The sequence below is a fragment of the Scomber japonicus genome, chromosome 19 (assembly GCF_027409825.1).
Source record: "Scomber japonicus isolate fScoJap1 chromosome 19, fScoJap1.pri, whole genome shotgun sequence".
In the NCBI taxonomy this organism is placed as follows: domain Eukaryota; kingdom Metazoa; phylum Chordata; class Actinopteri; order Scombriformes; family Scombridae; genus Scomber; species Scomber japonicus.
Window position 1 is genome coordinate 21,826,471 of NC_070596.1, and position 13,640 is coordinate 21,840,110.

A 13,640-nucleotide genomic window follows, 5' to 3' on the forward strand; every position below is an offset into this window, starting at 1 on the left:
AAGCTTTAATATCTGTAGCAAATGCTATGACAATACATCCAATTGTTTTCAAGCTATTTCACTGAACTACAAATATGAATCTCATAACAATGATGGAAAAGTCATAGGATCACCCATGAATGTTCATTCAATATTTCATTCTGGACAAAGGTGGTGAAACATCTGGCTGAACGACTGATGTCACCAACAGTCGACCCACGCTGCTAACATGGATACAAAGGATCACAGATCTCACCTTCATGCAATTTTTCTCGGAAAGCAGGCTTGTAATAACACAAATTTCAACACTGCTTCATAAAAGAAGCCACATGTGACGCGTGAGTTTGTCATTACTCATTATTTTGCTAGTGTGGGTGTGTTTCTGTATGTACTCCGCTCACATGATAGCAGACAAACAAACACCACAATAACAGGAGGTGGAAAGAGAGTGGGGGGAAAAGCAGAAATAAGCAAAAATCAAACAAAATAGAAATTGATGAAGATTATAGAGATTAAATGAATAAAGAAAAATAAGAAGGTTGGCAGGAGAGAGAAAGAGGATGAAGCAGATAGATGGAGAGATGATTGAAGCAAGCAAACAGTTTGGACTCTCTTGGGAAGGATCTGCTCATCCCACACATATCGAGGGATGAAGACGAACAAATGTTCCTGGGCCCACAAGTCACATAACAAAGATCAGACTGAGCCACCGTTCCATCAGATTCCAGTGAGCTTCTATTGTTAGAGCACAAGTCCCACAAGACGCCATGAGGACGAGCATGGATAAGCAGCTCAACCTTTAGAAAATATACCTTCTGTTTCTCAGACGTTGTGACGGGGCACCGGGACACTCTGTTCATATTCTAAAACTCTACCTGATTGATTGATTGAATGATTTTATTTGACAATTTCATTTTAAAAACACACCAGCTCTGCCATTGCATTGAGTGCTCACGTAAAAAGGGAAAAAGTCGGGATAATACAGTAAAGCTCAGAGGCTTATTTCCACTGTGGTCCTTTAGGGGGATGTGAGGGAGAGAGACAGAGAGAGAGAGAGGGTGTGTGTGTGTGTGTGTGTGTGTGTGCAGGAAAGGTGTCAAGACGGCAGATCTGACATGGCGAGACTGACACAAAAACATTAATCAAAACAATAATACAATACACTCAGCAAGTTATTCAAAGTATTAACAACATCAATCACAACCCCAGTGCTTCGTTGGACAATACCAGGGCCTTACTCGCCGCTCAGTTAATAAAACTAATTAAAATCTATGTACATCAGAGATAAATACATCAATATATCAACATTACATCACAGCCCCCCTCAGCAGATTATACACAAGTCTTGGTCTGTCTGTAATAATTAAAATAAATAGCTACATTAAAACAAACCAAGGAAATAAATTCTAGAAAGACGTCCTGTATTCAGACGTAATAACTTCTGGGCCAATTCTTAAGTATCAGCTTGAAACCTTCCAAAATGTTTATGATATTAAGATGTTCTCATAATCTACTCCATAGATCAACAGCCATGTACAAAAGACTTGGGAGGAATGGGAGGAATGAAGTCAGTGGGAATGCACCTAGTGGAATAGCTGTGAATATCCCTCACCTGGATGAAATTATTTTCAGGTATTGAGGGTTCAGCACTGTGCATGATCTTATGTACAATGTACAAATCAATCCAAAAGACTCTTTTCTGTACTTTCAACCACCCAAGGCTCTCAAAATGTGAAGGGTCAAGGTGAGATCACATGGGGAGCTTCAGACTAACCCTAACTACCTTGTATTGCAAAGTTTAAAGTCTGTTTTTAAGGCACAGAGTTAGGCCATCGTATCATGAATACATCAGTAAGTGGGGCATGAGCTACTGCCAGGGTCACCACTGAAAATTTGACATAGCTTTGTCAGATATTGTACAACACGCGAGTAAATCAATGTATCTGTTAGTCACTGAACATGATCTTTTTTCTACATCATTCAAAGCTTATTGTTTGTATTCTCAGTTTGATTTTCTGACAACAAAGCTAATCAATAGGCCTTTTTCACAGCTGACATTTTGGAATGCAGGAAAATCCCACGTTAATAAATAATATTAACGACGGCTGCACTCATGTGATCGGTTTCAGCACCCTGTTATTATTATGCATGAGTGCTCACTGTACCGGCTTCCTGGGACACATCAGTGAAGCTGAGCCATAATTAATGTTATTACTTACACCTGTGCTTCTCTTGCTATGACATGTCCAAACGTCTGCTGTGAAAACGGTCCATAAACAGCAATTTGCCAATTCAATATCAATCCTCGGATGTCAAAGCATCCCCGATCGCATAGCTAATTTAGCTCCTGCTTGCATCTGCAGTGCTATGTGATGATAATTCAGATATGCCAATTAAAATGATTTTTTTCTTGAATTTCTATTTGTTTTGACTATCAAATGAGTATGTTATTACTTTGACATGATCAAATACAGAACAGGTGACTAATAACATTAATGATGGCCCAGTTTAATTTAGATGTACTATTTAGATGTACTATTACATGTATAAACTGTGACTATTTTACAATGAGGTGAACATCTTTGCTTCTACACGCATGAACACACACACTTTTCTTCACTTCATTCAGTCTTAACTTTTCTGATTTAATTTTGAATGTCTCCAATGTCCAGGCAGTTTGAGAGATATGCTTATTATTCTTATTCATTAAAATGCTTGTTAAATATGTGAAACACCCAAGTACATTTAACCAGGTGAAATCTGGTCTGACTGCACACTCACACAATTCTACCTGCTACAGTATGTGGCCTCAAGCTATGTGACACCAGACTTCAACATGAACATTAATCCAATGAGACTAATTGAAAATATATGTGTGGGCAGTTCCTTTAAAAAGGGAATTATGAACTGCTTTTACCACAGGAGTATCATTATTATGTCCAATATCACTCCATATTTACTACATACTGCACTTTTATTTACCCTCCATCAATATATTTATTTGTTATTTCTGAATTTTGAGTGTGAAATGAATGTAATGCTGTGTATAGTACCCTCACAAAGTCTCACAGTGTAACATAAGACATATCGTATTCATACTAATTTTTGCTAATAACCTTGACAATACATTACGTTATGTTTCACATGTGAAATTGTGTCCAAAATCTCAAATTACTGCTCTCTATTGAGTGAACAGGGGAGTGATTATGGATGTAGCTCTTGTTTACTGTAAACTCCAGTGAAAATTGACCTTTTTCAGCAGGTAAGAGAGAAATAAAATCAGATTTTAGTTCAGACTTAGTAAATAATCTATTGTTTTTCCCCTGCGATGATCAGTTTGAACCAAAATCAATTAGCTTGATAATAAATACAAGAAAATACAAGATAAACTAGATTACCTTGTTGTATCCGAGAGGATAATTTCCAAAAAGTACATAGTAGCATGTAGAGAATACAGCCAGGTTTCTACACTATCATGTGATGTTATTGATTTGAGTTCAAGAAGTTTTAATATGCAACCTGCAACAGAACTGCCTGTAAAACAACACACTATTCATACATATGTATATATTCAGTGTTCAACAATGCAATGGGTATGCATTCTTTTGCACAGAAAAGCCAATTAGAGAGTGTTTCTACCAAATTTAGTGCAGCATTCAGCATATTTACATGATATTTCCATTGCCATTGCAGGCATACAGACACTGAATCTAAGCAGGAGGGAAGTTTCAGGCAGGGTAGAGGTAACAGCAGAATTGCCTAGGCCACTAATTGGAGATGAGGAGCAGCTGGGAAGGCAGGCAGCGGATCAGAGATGATTAGGGATGAGTCACAGGTGTAAGGGACAAGGGAGCACACAAGGGCACCTGGTGGACAGGTGAGGAATGACGGAGACAGAAAAAAACACAAGGAGGAAAAGCTGCAGAGAAGACAGCTGTGGTCATAAGACTTACACACATTAACATTTAGCTGACTTCACTTCATACTGAGAACAAATCAAGTGCTAATAGATTTAATACCTTTATTCAGTCATATTTAAATTGTTGCTTTGGGACAAGCAATATCTGCACCCAATCAATATATTCTTCATAAAACAATCACTGCACTGAGCTCACAGATAAACAGACGACTTCCCAGAAAGTTTTTTTTCCCTCTTCACTTTGAAAAAATAAATATCCACACACGTTCAAATACAGACAGGAACACTGGATGAATAATAGCCAACTAACCTTGCTGAAAATTAAAGGTTCAAGTATGCTCCTAACCTCCAAAAGTAAAAAAGTCTGTGAACATGGAGCACAGATGTGCAGCACAGAGGCAACACAATAATTAAATGCTTATCAAATATGAATCACATATGAATCTCTTTCTTGATGATCCAAAACAAAAACAGCTAAATCTTTAATAAATAGAAAATGAGTTGATACACAAATTATGACCAGACAAAAACATTTGTGGAAAAGCAAAATCTAACTTTCTTTAAACTAACATTTAGCTGCTGTAGGGGAACTACATTTTGCTTCAAAAGTCAGCTGTAAAGGTGGATGTATACCCTTTCAGAACTGCTTGTTGTGTTGTAGAGCCACAAACTCTGCAGTCAAGGTTAGTTTCTTTTATTCGTAACCACGATTATTCCCTAACAGTTGGTTTGGGAGTCTCTGTTAATATTGCGATTTGATTTTTGGTGTTGTTCGTTGATTATGAATGATAGAGTATTTCATGCATTAGAAATAAAAGAAAGATATTTGAAGACAAAATTCCTCCTGAATGTTTTCTCTCCACTTTAATACAACATTTAGCAGCCACAGGAAAATTACATCATGCTTCATAATCTAACAATAAAGGCTGAAGTATATTCAGAACTGCTTGTTAGATATCTTTAAGACTCCGACTTTGAGTGTGGCTGTTTGTAACAACACAAACGACTTCTTTTCAAGCATAACCAGGCTGTAATGGTTTCTGCTCTGGAGCTGGTCAGGTGAGTGATATGATTTGAGAAGTGCACAGTGAACAGAAAATGAAACAGGGAGACAATTAAAGGAGTTAAGGTCGAGATTTAGACACCTCAAGTATAAACGGTACAGTCAAAAGAATAAAAGGACATGGAGTTGTGATGGGTTATACCTATAAAAGGCAGTGAGAATGAGGCAGCAAGATTTCCCCCCTTATGGCCCTGTAGTTTCCCTCTCTCCTTTTTAGTTGTGCAGGTCTCACAACAAACATATTGATCATGTTTACATTAATGGGTACGTGGGGAGCTGCAGAGGAGAGGCCGGCCCTGCCTTTGCTGCAGTTCTGAGATCACTCAGACAGTGGAAGGCTAATCTCTTGCCAGACCTCCACCCACTGCCTGCTTCATTCCCATCCTGCGTGGACAGGAGAGGTACACCTACTCACACCCACCACCTTTGCCCCATCACCCCAAGCCTGTATGCTGTGGGAAAATACTCCAACACTAATACACAAAAGCCTCTGAATGATCAAAGTGTGCATATAGCTACACACACACACACACACACACACACAACCTGTACTTATAGAGACTGTGCAGGAAAAAGCAAAAAAAAGTGGTGTACATGCTGGATGAAGGATGAAGGAAGGAAACATCCACACATACAAATACGCACACACATGCTCATTCAAGCACATAAAAACACAGTGCAGACCCTGACAAGCCATGACCCCACCAGACATACTTAAAGGCATGAAGGAAATCATCCAGTTGTGGCAGAGCAGAAAAAATAATTGCACAAGAATCAATATTCTTTGTCTGCGTCTAATAAGGGCGATATCAGAGAGTGGCAGAAGAAATGCTTTTAAATCCTGCAAACCTTTGCTCTGTTCTGAAGTCATACATGGTAGCCAGGCAGTGTACAGCTACTATAGAGAGCTGGATCTGATGGTAATTAGCAGAGGTTCTGTCACACACCGTCACTGGTGGCACTGGTGGCACTGGCTCCTGATGAGCTGCTGTTGATGTATGTTCACAAGAATGTGTAAAGGCTTCTGATGTGAGAGGGAATGTAAAAGGCAAAGGGCCACAAAAAAAAAAAACAAAAACAAAAAAACACACTGAAAGGCCAGGCCTGATGTATGGTGGTCATCAAGTGCAAAACACACAACAAAGCATGTAACAACTGCACACAGCCTGTGTATTCAGAAGAATAAAAATAACTGGATGTCAATTGTTGATGTATTTTTTAAATAAAAATCCTATATTATGTTTTTCATGGTAAAAACATTAATAGTTTTAATGGGTTTAAATTACAGAATTGTGACATTAACCTAAGTTGATTGCAACAAGATTTTTTCATTTTTAAAGTTGTATTGTTGTATTGTTTGTTTTAGTAGCAGAAACTAGCTGTAGACACTGACATATTATCATCTATGTGGGTACATGTATTAATAAACATCCAGCAGACATGGAGCAGCATAAATGGGTTTATGTCCTCTGACAAATGTGAGTCTAATAATCACTTTCCTTTTAGCACAGTTTTGGTCTCCACCACCTCTTGATGGAAATATCTAAGAATGAGACATTTTATGAATCCTCAGGGAAATTTAAGCCTGTTCAAATTTAATATCTGGCTCTTAAGCTGCTTGATGTTCCACTGTGTTCACCAGCTAGTTGTCTGTTGTTTCGTACTGGACAGGTAGCGTAAAGTGGGTTTATTGGAGCTATTGTTTTTTTTAAACAGAAAACAGCTGCATGCTCCTGCTGGTAACGTGGTTGATGACAGAGGTAATAGTGAACCAAAGTTATAGGCAGTAAAACAAAAATAGTAAGTTGAAAGACGCTATACCAACTGCAACAGAAAACACTAACTCCTCCTGTTCCCAGGTGTTTTTGATTCAAATTAATTCAAGTACAAAATATGCATTTTTATGCACACTCCAAAGGCAACAAAACAAATACTCTAATTAGTGATTTGTTGGGCTGCCATTCAAGAGCTTAAACAGCAAGGCACACACTCCATGTTGGTGGATCTGAGGATACAGTGCATGTGTCTTTTATTAATGGGCAACAGAGAGAGAGAAATACAAACCAAGTATATTATTAGTCCTGTTATTAGTAATCTACTGTGTGTCCAACTAATGACCGCAATGCGATAAAGAGGCCCTCTGTGGTTCTGTGGTTGTAGGAAGGAACCACATTTAAGTTTATTTAGTCTATTTTTGTGTTTCCAAGGAAAGTGTACATCTTCTAAAAGGTGTGTATGCAGTCCTGTAAGTTGTGCAGCATAGTGCATAGCAGGGTAGGAAGTGGGCTACAGAGTGAGAGAGTCGTTGACCTCATCCTCAGCCCTGTGAACATGTCTGCTGGTGAACAGCAAAGCTACATTGAAACAACTGCACCTTATTTTTATTATGTTTGTTCTGCAATAACTTCAAAGCAACAGTGAATGATGAACTCTCTCTGGATTTCATCTAGGAAACAATACTGCTAGTCTGACATACTGCAGTCACACTCTCCATGTGATAAAAACAATAGGATATTGAAATAGGGGTTAAAGGAAGTTTAAAGTTTGTGTCAGATGTATACGTTTTCTCATCTAATTTTTACGTTTGCTTTTCCATTTTTTCTTTTTCTTTTCAACTTCAGTTTCGATGCAGTGCAAGTCAAGAATTTGGAGGTGTATCTATTACAAAATGAAAAGTTATTGTTTACATAAGTTTTACAAAATGTGCCTGTAATACATGAATAAATACATTACATTACAACTTTTTTGTACTTTTTAAATTGACTTGAAACATTGTAGAAAAGTTCTGCACAAAACACCTACAGTTTAAGTAATATGCTACTCAATTTAAAAATAATCATAGTTTGAGTTCTGTCACATACTTTATATCATGTTATTTGGTCTCCTTGCATGTTGTGTTGCCAGTTTTCCTATTTTGTTTTATGTAATTTTTGTGCACTCAATGATGATAATGATGGGCACAGATAGCATTACAGCATATCATACGAAAACACACACACACACACACACACACACACACACACACACACACACACACACACACACACACACACACACACACACACACACACACACACACACACACACACACACACACACACACACACACACACACACACACACACACACACACACACACACACACACACACACACTCTAGGAAATATAATAAGAATAGATTCCTCTACCCTCATATCTATTACCCCGGTATCTCAGAAGTTGACCCATGACCTGTTGGATGTAGAGCTTCCAAAGACACAAGCCTCATTACCCAAGCTCCTCTCTGGTAGAGCGGGGTCTTATTTACCCCCGAGGAAGGACAGAAATAAACAAAGACCACCGCTGATCGAGTGATGGAAACAAAACACTGCTGCAGTTAAAGGTTACGCTGGTCGTCATCCTGTGCTGTGCCCACTGGCTTTCAATCATAGCAGCTCACAATGACATTGTCTCAATTATGAAAGAAAATGTCACCCCAACAGCATATACACTTGTTAATTATATCACATTGAGCAGCTCAATATAAAATTGTTATTACTGACAGGGAGTAGACAGTCTGCAGATTAGCCTCATGTAAATATATTCCAGCTAAGTGTCAAATACCGCATCATTAGATAATATTTTATGAGGTCACAAAGTCTCAAATTCAGTGTGGGAAACAGATTTTCTGAGACTACCCTTCTTTTTATGATTTGTCCGTCAGGAGCAAAGGGGGAAGTAGTATGATGGGGTTATAGAGCCACTAAGTCAGTAGAGGAAAGTGTTCAGGATGGCTGTAACCAAACCGTAAAAGTATATTTTCACAGTTTTTCAAGTCTATCTTAAAACAAGGGTCAGCTGCCAATCTGCCATTATGAACATTTGAACACATTTCGGTCTCTCTCATAATTCCTTCTGTTCATACTGGCCATTTTAAAGATCATTTCCTGATGCATTTATAATGAAAGGGATAGGGTGCAAAATCCACAGATTTAGTTTTGTGCAAAAATGCGTGCCAAAGTTTATCTGAAGCTTATATGAGGCTTCAACAGCCTGAGTTGATCATATCAAGATATCTACCACATCTACAGTCTTTTTAGCAGCAAATTCCCTCTTTGTGTTTCCCTGTGAAGCTGTGGTGGAAGAAAAGGAACAGTAACAAAAAAAGGGACTTCTGCACTAAAAAGACTAACTAAAAATATCTACTTGATTTGACTCATTTGGTAGGCTGAAGCTTTATATTAGCTTCAATATATTAGCTTTAGATACATTTTTGCATAGAAATAGGCATGTGATAATGGCAAGAAAAAAAAATCTGAACACCTGACTATTGTTTTAAAGGACCAGTGTGTGCATCTAGTGGTGAAGTTGCAGATTGAAATCGACTAAATACTCCATCCATTCTACATCAAACGCATACAAAAACAAAATGCATAGATTCTTATTTTCAAGGGATGCACTAATTAAAACATATACTTATGAATCTTATATTCCATTTCTGCCAAGTCCATTCCACTAAATTCTACACACTTCACCATTAAGATAGACTGAAAACATTGTGAACTTGTCCTTTAACCATACAATATTTACCACACTGTCAATATCCTACATACCAAATATACAAAGTAGGTTAAACTTAAACAGTCATTGTTGAGTGAGTGGTACCAAAAGATCCCCTTTTTTTCCCAAACATGACATCATGAGACCTCTAAGAGCTGCACCCACTGTACAATGTTACTGTCTCCAGCTGGTGAAATAGATAGGTGCTATATGTAGATAGATAAATGAATGGGGTCCACAGGTGACGGAGAAGGGTCAGCATGGCGGAAGAACCTCTGGGTAGGATGAGGGCGAGGTTGTACGAGCAAATCAATGAGACGAAAAGCTGGTATTGATCCTGCTGGATTTATCCCCCCCAATGTCAACATGGAGCAACAGTCTGAAGAAGAGACGGTGCCCTGTTTGCCCTGAGAGCACCAGGATAAATCTCATTCTCTCCTCTACAGCTCATTTAATGAAGGATATAATGGTGTGAGTAGGCTGAACGACTGTTAGCAGACCATTCTGGTGAATAGGCGGTAAATCTTTCATCCTGCTCTAGACCTGACTTTAATTTGCTGCTAAGCCCGAGTTATAAATCTAAAATGCCATATAAGTGGCTACGCTATCACATGACAAATAATGTGCTCATCTTTGGTTACCTGAACTTGAAGATTTCATTTTTACAATGCTGACTAGAAACCACAGTCAGACCCATACTACTTTTTAATAACGCATGATGATTTAAAAATCAATCAATAACCTCAATACATAATAAGCCGAGCATCATAAAAATGAAAGAGTCAATAAAAGTTGAAAGTGTTAAATCAAGATTTCAAAACCTTTTCTTGCTTAAATCACATTTTGAGATCCGACAGACTTTGATTTTCTATCTTCAAGGGCATGGAGAGAGGTAGTTATACAGTAATGAACGTGATGTTATTGATTTATATTTGTTATACAATATAACAGTCTATGAGATCACCCATGACTACGCCTGCATTTCAAAAGAAATGAGCCATAACTCTGCATTAAAAAGGGGCATTCCACAAATTTTACAGATCAAAGTTAACTTTCTGGTTACAAGAAATACTTCTGAACAGTTATTCATTGTCATTGCTCTGGAGAGGCTTTCCAAATTGAAAATAACCCTTATTTTGTGGTTGCATAATGGGAAATATATCATCCAGTGTTTTGGGGAATAAAAGTCATGATATCTCTGCTTCTCTGCACAGATTTTTGAACAAACAGGGTGAGTCTGAGACAGTGGCAGGAGCAGGAGCGTAGCCCGGAGGAAGAAAGGCTTGTCAGTCTCAAAGATATTATATGTTATCTTCCACTTTCTGCATAGAAGTGGTGAATTTACAGCTCACAGTAACTTAATACAATATAGTCTCTGGCTTTTGTTTGATATCTAGTCTCAGTAAAAAAATGTCTCGGATACTAAATACCACAATCACAAAAGTAGATAGCATACCTTAGCTTAAAGGGCTAACGCGGCTTGTTTATATTACATAAATGTTGCTTTTTTCCCTCCCATCAACCAAAGAAGAGAAGGTAGAATATCAGCGGACCAAGGTTCTTTCTTTGGTTGACTACAGCCATAATTGTTATAAAAATAAATCTGTAGGTATTCACTCAGGATGCAGCATTGGTTTAAGTACTTCTAATTCATATTGTGAGAAGCAGTTCAATGGGCCACTTCTCAAGGTCTGCACCCAAAGACGATACTGAAGCTCAGGATGCACTTGAACAGTTTCTCCGGGTACAAACAAGCTGACCTCCATCTGTGGAGAGACTGAAATGCACAAGATTCCCTCTTTACTTCTAATAAATTGTTATATTTGAAAATCATGTCATGTCTTTATTTTTTTTGTGCCAAATTATGGAAAGTATCAGTATCAATATTCACTACACTTCAATACTCACAGACAGGATTTTATCACTCTGAAAAGTTATCATGGTGGAAATGGTTTAATCTTTCCTCACGGTAAACAGCAGAAATGCAACATTTACATTACAAAGTAATCCACCGGGTTAGTGCACTTGCATGTATGCGATTAGTCAACGCTGCGCCTCGTTGGATGACGTTGCAGTGCGTTGCAGCAAAAGTTGAATCTGGTTCAACTAATTTGGCAGAAAACCCTGAACCCTTGCTGATCCCTCTGCATTGACACCCCTGCTGTGTCAACACACTGACCCCATTCAAATGAACGAGAGGGCTGCATTTTTTCCCCACTGCTTCCACACATCTGCAGCCTCATACAGCTCTTACACACACATCCCATGAAAAACTCTGAGCAACAGCTTATTATTACTAATTATTATTACAAGACAACACAACTGCCACAAACAGTTAGATCCACTTCAAGAAACGGTCCTCCTCAGCAGTACAACCATTCACATATGTAAACCCAGTTCCATTGAGTACTACTGTAATGATGGAGTGAGTCATTCAGTCAGTGAACTATGAGCTCACTCATTCACTCATCGCATGAATGAGTAAATGAGCATGTGAGTGTTTGAGTGGCTGCATCAGTCATAAGAATTGTGCAGGTAGTGCGGAGGTAGTGGCAGTGGTAAGCACAGCGTTACATTTAGTGACATGATAGATGAGCGAACAGCGAGCAAGGAAATGAATGACTAACTGATTGATCCATTTATTCATTCATTGAGTAAGAGGGTGAGTTAGAGCTTGGGTTTGTTACCGTAACCTTCAGTGGCGAAAGACACTTTGCAGTACTGAAGAGCAGAGAGGAATGTGTGTGTGTATCTGTGTGTGTGTGTGTGTGTGTGTGTGTGTGAAAGGCACCTCCAGAGGTTCGCATCGATCACTGGATCACACGAGGACACTGAGGAGGTTCAGTCATGTACCAGCCACTGAGCAGGAAAGAGGCCACTGCACATACGCTGTACAGCACCTGCACAGCTCTCTCGCTCTCTCTCACACAAACACACACACAAATGTAGTGCCACTTACACATGGATTCACCTTATGCACCCCTGCAACACAGCATACAGTACACACAGATACACACACAATGAATACAAACAATGCCTCTTTTGTATGCTCAATCTTTGTGGTTTGCTCTCTCTCTCTCTCTCTCTCTCTCACACACACACACACACACACCTACCACATTAGATTAGTGTTTCAACTGCTGGCCCAGTATGGGATAGGACACCAACTGGGCACTCTGCAGATGCTGTTAAATCTCAAAGTCGGTGGCTTGTCATCCCTCCTTACAAAGTGACTGATATGTGATGTAGAAGGATGAGCCCTAAGGTATTTTTCTACTCATTACAATTCTTTTGGATCTTTAATCACAGCATCCACTTGCACTGATCAGAAACTACCAGTTAAATCAACCTAAAACTCTATTCATGTATTTCGGGAAAAAATGCAACTAATAGAAAAGGGCGGGGACATATAAAGGAAGAAAAACTACTTGTGGTGTTAATACCTTTTTTTCGGGGTTGATTAGGTAAAAGGGTTAGCTGTGGTTTGTGGGAATGAGGTGAAATGTGCCTGCACTTCAGGGTCACTTGAAGGTTATTTCTGGTTTCCCTGGTGGGCAAACACCTGATGTAAGTGAAAAGAGCATCTCTCCCAAGGTAGGTCCACTAACTAGGAGTTGCTAGGAGACCATTATAGACAGACAGAACCCCTGCAAAGCAGCTGGGCCAGACTCTGTCTCTCTCTTAGCCCTGAAACACTGTGACGATCAGCTGTCTCTGGTGTTCACAGACATTTTCAACGCCTCACTGGAGACATGCAACATACCAACATGCTTCAAAACCTCCATCATCATCCCCATCTCCAAAAAACCAAGGACCACTGGACTCATTGACTGACTGACCCACTCGATTCAGTAAACTAGGCCAAAGGACAAGCATTTCATCCTCCAGCACCTGGACTCTGCAGAAACCTACGCCAGTATCCTGTTTGTGGATTTCAGCTCCACCGTTAACACCATCACCCCAGCGTTGCTGCAGGACAATCCCTCCCAGCTGCATGTTCCTCGACTCCATCTGCAGGTTGTTTATCAACTTCCTCTTTGACAGGAAGCAGCATGTGAAGATGAGGAAACACGTTTTTGACTCCCAGAGCATCAGCACCAGTTCCCTTCAAGGCTGCGTCCTTCCTCCCTAATCTCCCTG